Here is an 8,181-nt window from a genome sequence, read left to right as displayed (position 1 = left end):
TGTGTCTGCTTTGGCTCTGCCAATAGCTATGCAAAGCTCTTAACTCTTTTAGAGCCTGATAATAACAGCTAGGACTTATTGAGCATTTACTCTGCGCTGGATGCTGGACTAAGCATTTGATGTACCTTTTCTAAGTATGCCAAAATTCTTAGGCCAAAATACAATGATGTTCACATTCTGGGGCACAGTGTGGTAAATACCATCAGTGAGTGAAGAAAAAGAAAGGGAAAAGAGATAGGAATGTTAACTGTACTAGTGAAGAAGAAACTTGGTACAGTCAAGTGCAGTTTTCAAGAATGACATTATTTAGCTTTATATGTTATTTGTGGAAAATCAGGATTAGTTGGTAACATCCCGAGATAAAGTTGGTAAGATGTTCTAGGTTTGTGGTAATAAAAGCATCACATTAATAAATTTAATGTAAATGAATAATCTGCTTTTGAATAAGTGCTTCATTTTTAATTGCTGGGGCTTTGCTTAATATAGGTTTTTTGTTGTTATTTTTTTTCCTCTTTAACAACTGGGGAAGAAAAACCTTACGTCCTTCGAAGTTTGAATATCCCTTCGAAAAAAAAATTTTTTTTGGCAGATTTGCATCCAAGCTGTGGGGCAGGGTTTCATGAACTGAGATCCTGAAACATGTCGTGCTTTGTAGCTTTTGGAGGTAATTTGGAGGTTAGCTTTCACTATGTCATTCTCTTCCTACAGAAGTTTTATTTATCTGTGCCTTCAATTGCATTAATGCTTTAAGTTAAAGGAAAGTGATAGAAGGTTAAAATCAATTATCCTTCATCTTAGAGAATGAAGTCATCGCTAGACTCGGGTTTCATGGACAGAATGCCAATGTGGCTATAAAAAATTTGAGCTGATATCAAGCAAAGAGCCCTAGCATTGTCTCATTATTTGCTGTGAGAGACTATTTGTAGTAAAATCTCATGTTTAGCAAACGTTGACAGTTTTTTCCATCTTCTTATTAATCTCAGTGTTATAAATATGTAAGGGTAAATAATTATTAGGGAATAAAATGTGTAATACACAACTTCTTAAATATATATAAATACATACTCAAAAAATTAAAAAAAATTATTGTGATCTGTTGCTCTCTTTGTGAAACATAACTCTTTCAGCTTTATATTCCAAGTGACGAGAATAGTGTGTCCTCGGATTCCCTACCACCCCATCTTCTTTAGTTGAATAGAAATTTAAATGTTTTCAGTGCATTTATGTTCATAGCTAACTCTCATCAGACAAAACTCCAAACACCACATAGTAATATGTACTTCTTGGAGTAAAGTGATTGAACACAAGAGAAACAAAAGAAACCACCCAAGATGGGAAATGCATGCCCTCTCCACCACCACAAAAAATAGGAAAGCTGTGGGCTATGTAATAATTGAATCACTTTCACAGACTCAGTCTTGATATCCAAAGCTTCCCATTCTATCTTTCATTCTTCCAGGTCTGGGAAGGCATAACCCATACCTTTGAGACAACCAGCATATTCTGCCCTTAGGGCTTTCTTGGTCTTACATTTCATCTAGGGGTGTGAACAAAAGTATCATGGAGTGGTGAAAATAATACGGGATTATGCTTTAGACAACATTGGTGTCTGCTTTGGCTCTGCCAATAGCTATGCAAAGCTCTTAACTCTTTTAGAGCCTGATAATAACAGCTAGGACTTATTGAGCATTTACTCTGCGCTGGATGCTGGACTAAGCATTTGATGTACCTTTTCTCATTTCATTCTCATAGCCACGTTATAAGGGAGTTCTTAACATTACACTGATGAAAATACCATAAGGCATATTACCAGGAGTGCAGGAGAAAATAGCATTAGATATGTACATTTTCACTTCACAACTCATTTTGCTGTAGTTTTTATACATGTTGAAATATTTGTGCTGTCTAGTAATCCTCATTTTGTAGCTTATACACTAGTTTAAAAGGAAGAAAGGGAATTATGTCTGGTCCTATGTACTTGATTTCCAGTCTCTTATGCTTTAAAAACCTCCAGTTATTATTTTTTTCTTTACAAAAAACAGGGCAAAAGAAAAGAACAATTTATAGTAATGAGATCCCTCCTTTAACAAATAAACTGTTGGCCAGTCACGTATCTAGTTGCATCAGGAGAAATGAGGAAGTTGGTGCCTCCACAGTAGAGGGTTGGTTGAACCCAAGCTGAAGGGGAAGGGTGGGGATCTCAGGTGAGCCATGGGAGGGTGTGGACGTTCCAGTGGCTCAAATGTCGCAGAGCAGGAAAGGTGATGCCTGGGCCTGGTTTTATGAAACTTGCAAATCAGTAACAAAGAATCACTCTGGGGATTGGAATACCCTGAATCATTCCAGGGGGTTAGTTCTTATAATAAGCGTTAGAATCTCCTAGGGACTTGTTAAAATTCAGATTCCTGGCCTCTAGCCTCAGAGGCCCTGAGTAATTTTCAGATCTGGGTCAGGAATGGAATGTATAGTTCTAATGAGCAGTCAAGGTGATTTGGATGCTGAAAACCCTCTGTCCCAGTCAGGGAAAACCCGTGGGAGGGCGTCGGAATCCACCTGGAATGTACAGTGGTGAGTAATGATATAGACTAACCGAGCCCACTGTTGTGTGCCTTAACCCTGTCAGGCTTAGGAGCAGGCACAAGGCATGCTGACGGTAACTTTTTGTGGGGTTTTAGAAAATGGCACCATGGGTTTTTCTTTGATGAGTGTGGGATAATAACAACCTAGTTCACCAGAATATGATTATTAACTGAATGTGGGCCAGCTTATTTAAACATTTCTACAGGAAGAATTAACAAGTAACTGACCCCAACAATTAGTCAGTACTTCTGACTAGGAGGGGTAATCACTTTCCCGTTCTCTGGTTGGCATGGCAGATGTGGCAACTTGCTTGATGCTGTTCTAAGAACTCCTCTTTTTTACAAGTAGCCAAATGGAACTCAGCCATAAGTGGCTGATGAATGAAACATGTAGAATAAATGATAAAGCTCTAATAATTGAGATTTTAGCAAAGAGAATGATGCATAGATCTGGATTTTTGTCATGTCTCACTAATCTGTTTATTTGCACCAACCCACTCCAAATCTTTTGATTTGAATAGAAATAGCAGACATGTGGGCCGAATACTATTGTCTACAGGTGGTACTCTCTGAAGTCCATCTGTTTTTAAAGTGAATGTTAATTAAAAAATTAGCTGAAAGCTGTCCTTCCTTTTTTAATGCTGCATCTTGATTGTATGTAGCAGGTGTTGAAAAACATTTATTAACAATATCAGATTTGATACATTTCCTGGCTGGATTTTAAATATTGAGCTCAATCTTCTTTTCAGGCTAAGGCAGACACAAAATACTTAGATTTGGAGCATTATCTGACTTTTAACTAGTATGAAGTTTTTTTTGTTTTTTAGAAGAAAATAAGATATCCAATTACTATTGCCTTTTATGAGCTATTGTCTTGTGTGTTTGTGTGTTAAGGTAGGCTTTGTGAAAATAATTTGGTTTATAACTGTGAGGACACACCAAAATATCCAGCAATAAGGTACTACTCACAGGTACCTTGATTTGTTGGATATTATGCAGATAGATACTAAAGTAATAATTGTAAATATATATATAACGAAAAAGTGATTATGATAATGTTAAGGGGGAAAGATGGATACGAAATTTATATACATTAAGGCTGTGAAAATAAAGATACCTGTGGATAATTTCGAAGAGAAAACCAATGATAATTCCAAATTTGGGTATAGATGTGGCTTGGATCAAACAGGATGGTTTTGATGGCAAAGAATAGAAAATCCAATTCAGAATGACTAGAACAATAGGGAGATTTACTGTTCATATTACAAGAAGTCCATCTAATGGGCAGACTTCACCATGGTACAGCTCTGTTCCTTTACCCTCTAAGTGTGGCCTTCATCCTTAGGCTGGTGGTCATTCCAGGCTTCACTTGAGATAGAGGGCCTCTCTTCAGGTATGTGCCTTTGAAAAAGCAAGGAAGCCTTCCTGGAATTTCCCCACAGACTTTCTCCCACATTTCATTGACTAAGATTGGATCACATGTTCCTTTCTGGCACTCTCTGGAAAGGAACATACAATTGNCAGAGCAGGAAAGGTGATGCCTGGGCCTGGTTTTATGAAACTTGCAAATCAGTAACAAAGAATCACTCTGGGGATTGGAATACCCTGAATCATTCCAGGGGGTTAGTTCTTATAATAAGCGTTAGAATCTCCTAGGGACTTGTTAAAATTCAGATTCCTGGCCTCTAGCCTCAGAGGCCCTGAGTAATTTTCAGATCTGGGTCAGGAATGGAATGTATAGTTCTAATGAGCAGTCAAGGTGATTTGGATGCTGAAAACCCTCTGTCCCAGTCAGGGAAAACCCGTGGGAGGGCGTCGGAATCCACCTGGAATGTACAGTGGTGAGTAATGATATAGACTAACCGAGCCCACTGTTGTGTGCCTTAACCCTGTCAGGCTTAGGAGCAGGCACAAGGCATGCTGACGGTAACTTTTTGTGGGGTTTTAGAAAATGGCACCATGGGTTTTTCTTTGATGAGTGTGGGATAATAACAACCTAGTTCACCAGAATATGATTATTAACTGAATGTGGGCCAGCTTATTTAAACATTTCTACAGGAAGAATTAACAAGTAACTGACCCCAACAATTAGTCAGTACTTCTGACTAGGAGGGGTAATCACTTTCCCGTTCTCTGGTTGGCATGGCAGATGTGGCAACTTGCTTGATGCTGTTCTAAGAACTCCTCTTTTTTACAAGTAGCCAAATGGAACTCAGCCATAAGTGGCTGATGAATGAAACATGTAGAATAAATGATAAAGCTCTAATAATTGAGATTTTAGCAAAGAGAATGATGCATAGATCTGGATTTTTGTCATGTCTCACTAATCTGTTTATTTGCACCAACCCACTCCAAATCTTTTGATTTGAATAGAAATAGCAGACATGTGGGCCGAATACTATTGTCTACAGGTGGTACTCTCTGAAGTCCATCTGTTTTTAAAGTGAATGTTAATTAAAAAATTAGCTGAAAGCTGTCCTTCCTTTTTTAATGCTGCATCTTGATTGTATGTAGCAGGTGTTGAAAAACATTTATTAACAATATCAGATTTGATACATTTCCTGGCTGGATTTTAAATATTGAGCTCAATCTTCTTTTCAGGCTAAGGCAGACACAAAATACTTAGATTTGGAGCATTATCTGACTTTTAACTAGTATGAAGTTTTTTTTGTTTTTTAGAAGAAAATAAGATATCCAATTACTATTGCCTTTTATGAGCTATTGTCTTGTGTGTTTGTGTGTTAAGGTAGGCTTTGTGAAAATAATTTGGTTTATAACTGTGAGGACACACCAAAATATCCAGCAATAAGGTACTACTCACAGGTACCTTGATTTGTTGGATATTATGCAGATAGATACTAAAGTAATAATTGTAAATATATATATAACGAAAAAGTGATTATGATAATGTTAAGGGGGAAAGATGGATACGAAATTTATATACATTAAGGCTGTGAAAATAAAGATACCTGTGGATAATTTCGAAGAGAAAACCAATGATAATTCCAAATTTGGGTATAGATGTGGCTTGGATCAAACAGGATGGTTTTGATGGCAAAGAATAGAAAATCCAATTCAGAATGACTAGAACAATAGGGAGATTTACTGTTCATATTACAAGAAGTCCATCTAATGGGCAGACTTCACCATGGTACAGCTCTGTTCCTTTACCCTCTAAGTGTGGCCTTCATCCTTAGGCTGGTGGTCATTCCAGGCTTCACTTGAGATAGAGGGCCTCTCTTCAGGTATGTGCCTTTGAAAAAGCAAGGAAGCCTTCCTGAAATTTTCCCATAGACTTTCTCCCACATTTCATTGACTAAGATTGGATCACATGTTCCTTTCTGGCACTCTCTGGAAAGGAACATACAATTACACTTGAGATAGAGGGCCTCTCTTCAGGTATGTGCCTTTGAAAAAGCAAGGAAGCCTTCCTGGAATTTCCCCACAGACTTTCTCCCACATTTCATTGACTAAGATTGGATCACATGTTCCTTTCTGGCACTCTCTGGAAAGGAACATACAATTGCCATGATTGTCTAGATTAATCAGCATTAACATCTGAATTACGTAGGAGTTCTGCTAGCAAGGAGGAAGTCAGGTAGTTGTTCAGGAGGACCAACAGGGTCTGCTAAGGAATATGGTTGGGGTTTGTCCCAAATCTATTAGGAAACTTAATGCAATTAAGGAATGTCAATAAGTAACTTAAAAAGTACATCAAATGCTACATCTGTTTTTAAATCCATATCTAGATTAATAACATTTAGACTCTGGTTTGGTTGATAAAACATATTTTCCTATTTTAAGATGCTATTTCCAGGCAAATATTATTCACAAATTTATTTCTGAAATGAATAATTGTTGAAAATACTGAAGTTAGCTCAGTTATTAGGTAAGTGTGATTTAATTCTAATTTTTAAGCTTTTTTTTATTGTCTGAATTAACTTATAAAGAAAGCAGTCCTCTGAAACCTCTGTCTTTAGTCTGCATGATAAACAGGCATTTGGTTGTGCACTGTATGAACAATTGATTTAGACTGTATTCTATATGGTTGACCTATTGTTATTAGAAAATCAGGAAATTTATTTTTGCCTCTTTAGCATCTTACTTTTCCAGCGTAATATCTTCTTTTCCCCCTCCTCCTCCTTCCTGCAAATCAGTACAATATTAATAAAAAACTTATTATATGCAAAGCACTAAAGTAATGAGATTTTTCCCTCTATAAGCCACACATGAACACTCAGCCTAAATACTTTTTATTAAGATCAACAGAGAAGGCACAAAGAGTAGAATGCTGATTCTTCTAACAGGGAATGGGTAGATTTCATTCATTCATTAAACATTGAGTTTGCACTAGGTAAATACCTGTACTATTATGTGCAGATGGTCCAGGTACACACAATTTGTGAAATTTTCTCTGATGGTTATGGTCATATATTGTTAGTATACCATAACTTAACCATGGATAGAGTCATCTTCTTTTGTGTGATATTGTATAATGTTTTAAACCAAGGAATAATTTATAAGATTAATAAATTTATAATAGGCATAATGTAAATGGGTAGAATTGCTTATTCAGAGGATGCTTTCTCATTTTGAACTAGACCAACTCAGATTTTTTTCTCAGCATTAACGGTATCTACATGAATAATAAATGAACAATTAATATGAATTATAGATGTGAGCTAATGGGGGCAAATACAGTTCGGTAGGATCTTAGTTCAGGGGAATGCTGTGTAAGTTAAAAGATGATTGGATTTCATTTTGATCTGGAATGATTTGAATAAAAACCTACAACTTCAGAATGATAAAACAGGTTTAAGTTATGAGTAAATATAGATAATAACATATCTTAGTACTGTCAAATAGGATGTAGAAAGAAAATAACATCAAAATTAATCTGGCATCTCCTACTGTACTTGAAAAATTCAAATGATAGCCCCTCAATTCAGTTTTTTTCACATACTGCAATTTTTTTATATAAAAGGGTACCCCATAAAGTTTGTGGAAAAATAGAATTACAAGATAATATGAATCTTTCCATCAACTTTATGAAGTACCCTTGTATTTCATAATTAGGATAGGATATGATCATTTGATATATTTTTCCAGTGTTGCATTTGGTATAAGACATAGCATTATATTTAATTCAGTGTCAAATATGTGTACTAAACCATCCAACATGTGATTGGTTTTTTCTATTCTTTAGAATAGTCCATAAACTGAAATTTCTGTATCACTTACAGCTTTAAGAATACTATTTGTCTAGGATCTGAACAAAAGCTTGATGTTGCCCACATGCATTCTTTCTATCCCACCAGAACTATAGAAATGACTAAAATTAATTTTCTGTGCATCTGTGGAGTTCAATAATAAATGAAAAAGGATTTGTGTGTTAATATGAATTTTGCTTACGTTTTTGTCAAAATGATTTTAAAAGATTTAAAAAATATTTTATTACTAATTCTCCTCAGAAAACATTACTGGGATAGGTCTTTGTTTTTTGCTATATTGTCTTTCTTTTCAAATGAGTGGATGCTATTACATAAGTACATTTTAATTAGTTAATTAACTAGGCATATCTTTTTTTTTTTTTTTTTTTTTT

At 35.8% G+C, this 8,181-nt stretch overlaps 1 protein-coding gene across 1 annotated transcript in view; it reads left to right on the top strand.

Annotated features, from left to right (window-relative positions):
• PRSS12 (protease, serine, 12 (neurotrypsin, motopsin)) overlaps positions 1 to 8,181 on the top strand; it is an 83,601-nt gene that overhangs the window by 1,598 nt on the left and 73,822 nt on the right. The gene's annotated exons all lie outside the window — the stretch shown is intronic.

This window comes from Galeopterus variegatus, unplaced genomic scaffold, assembly GCF_000696425.1.
Source record: "Galeopterus variegatus unplaced genomic scaffold, G_variegatus-3.0.2 Scaffold152, whole genome shotgun sequence".
Classification (NCBI taxonomy): Eukaryota; Metazoa; Chordata; class Mammalia; order Dermoptera; family Cynocephalidae; genus Galeopterus; species Galeopterus variegatus.
This window is presented reverse-complemented; position numbering and strand designations above follow the sequence as displayed.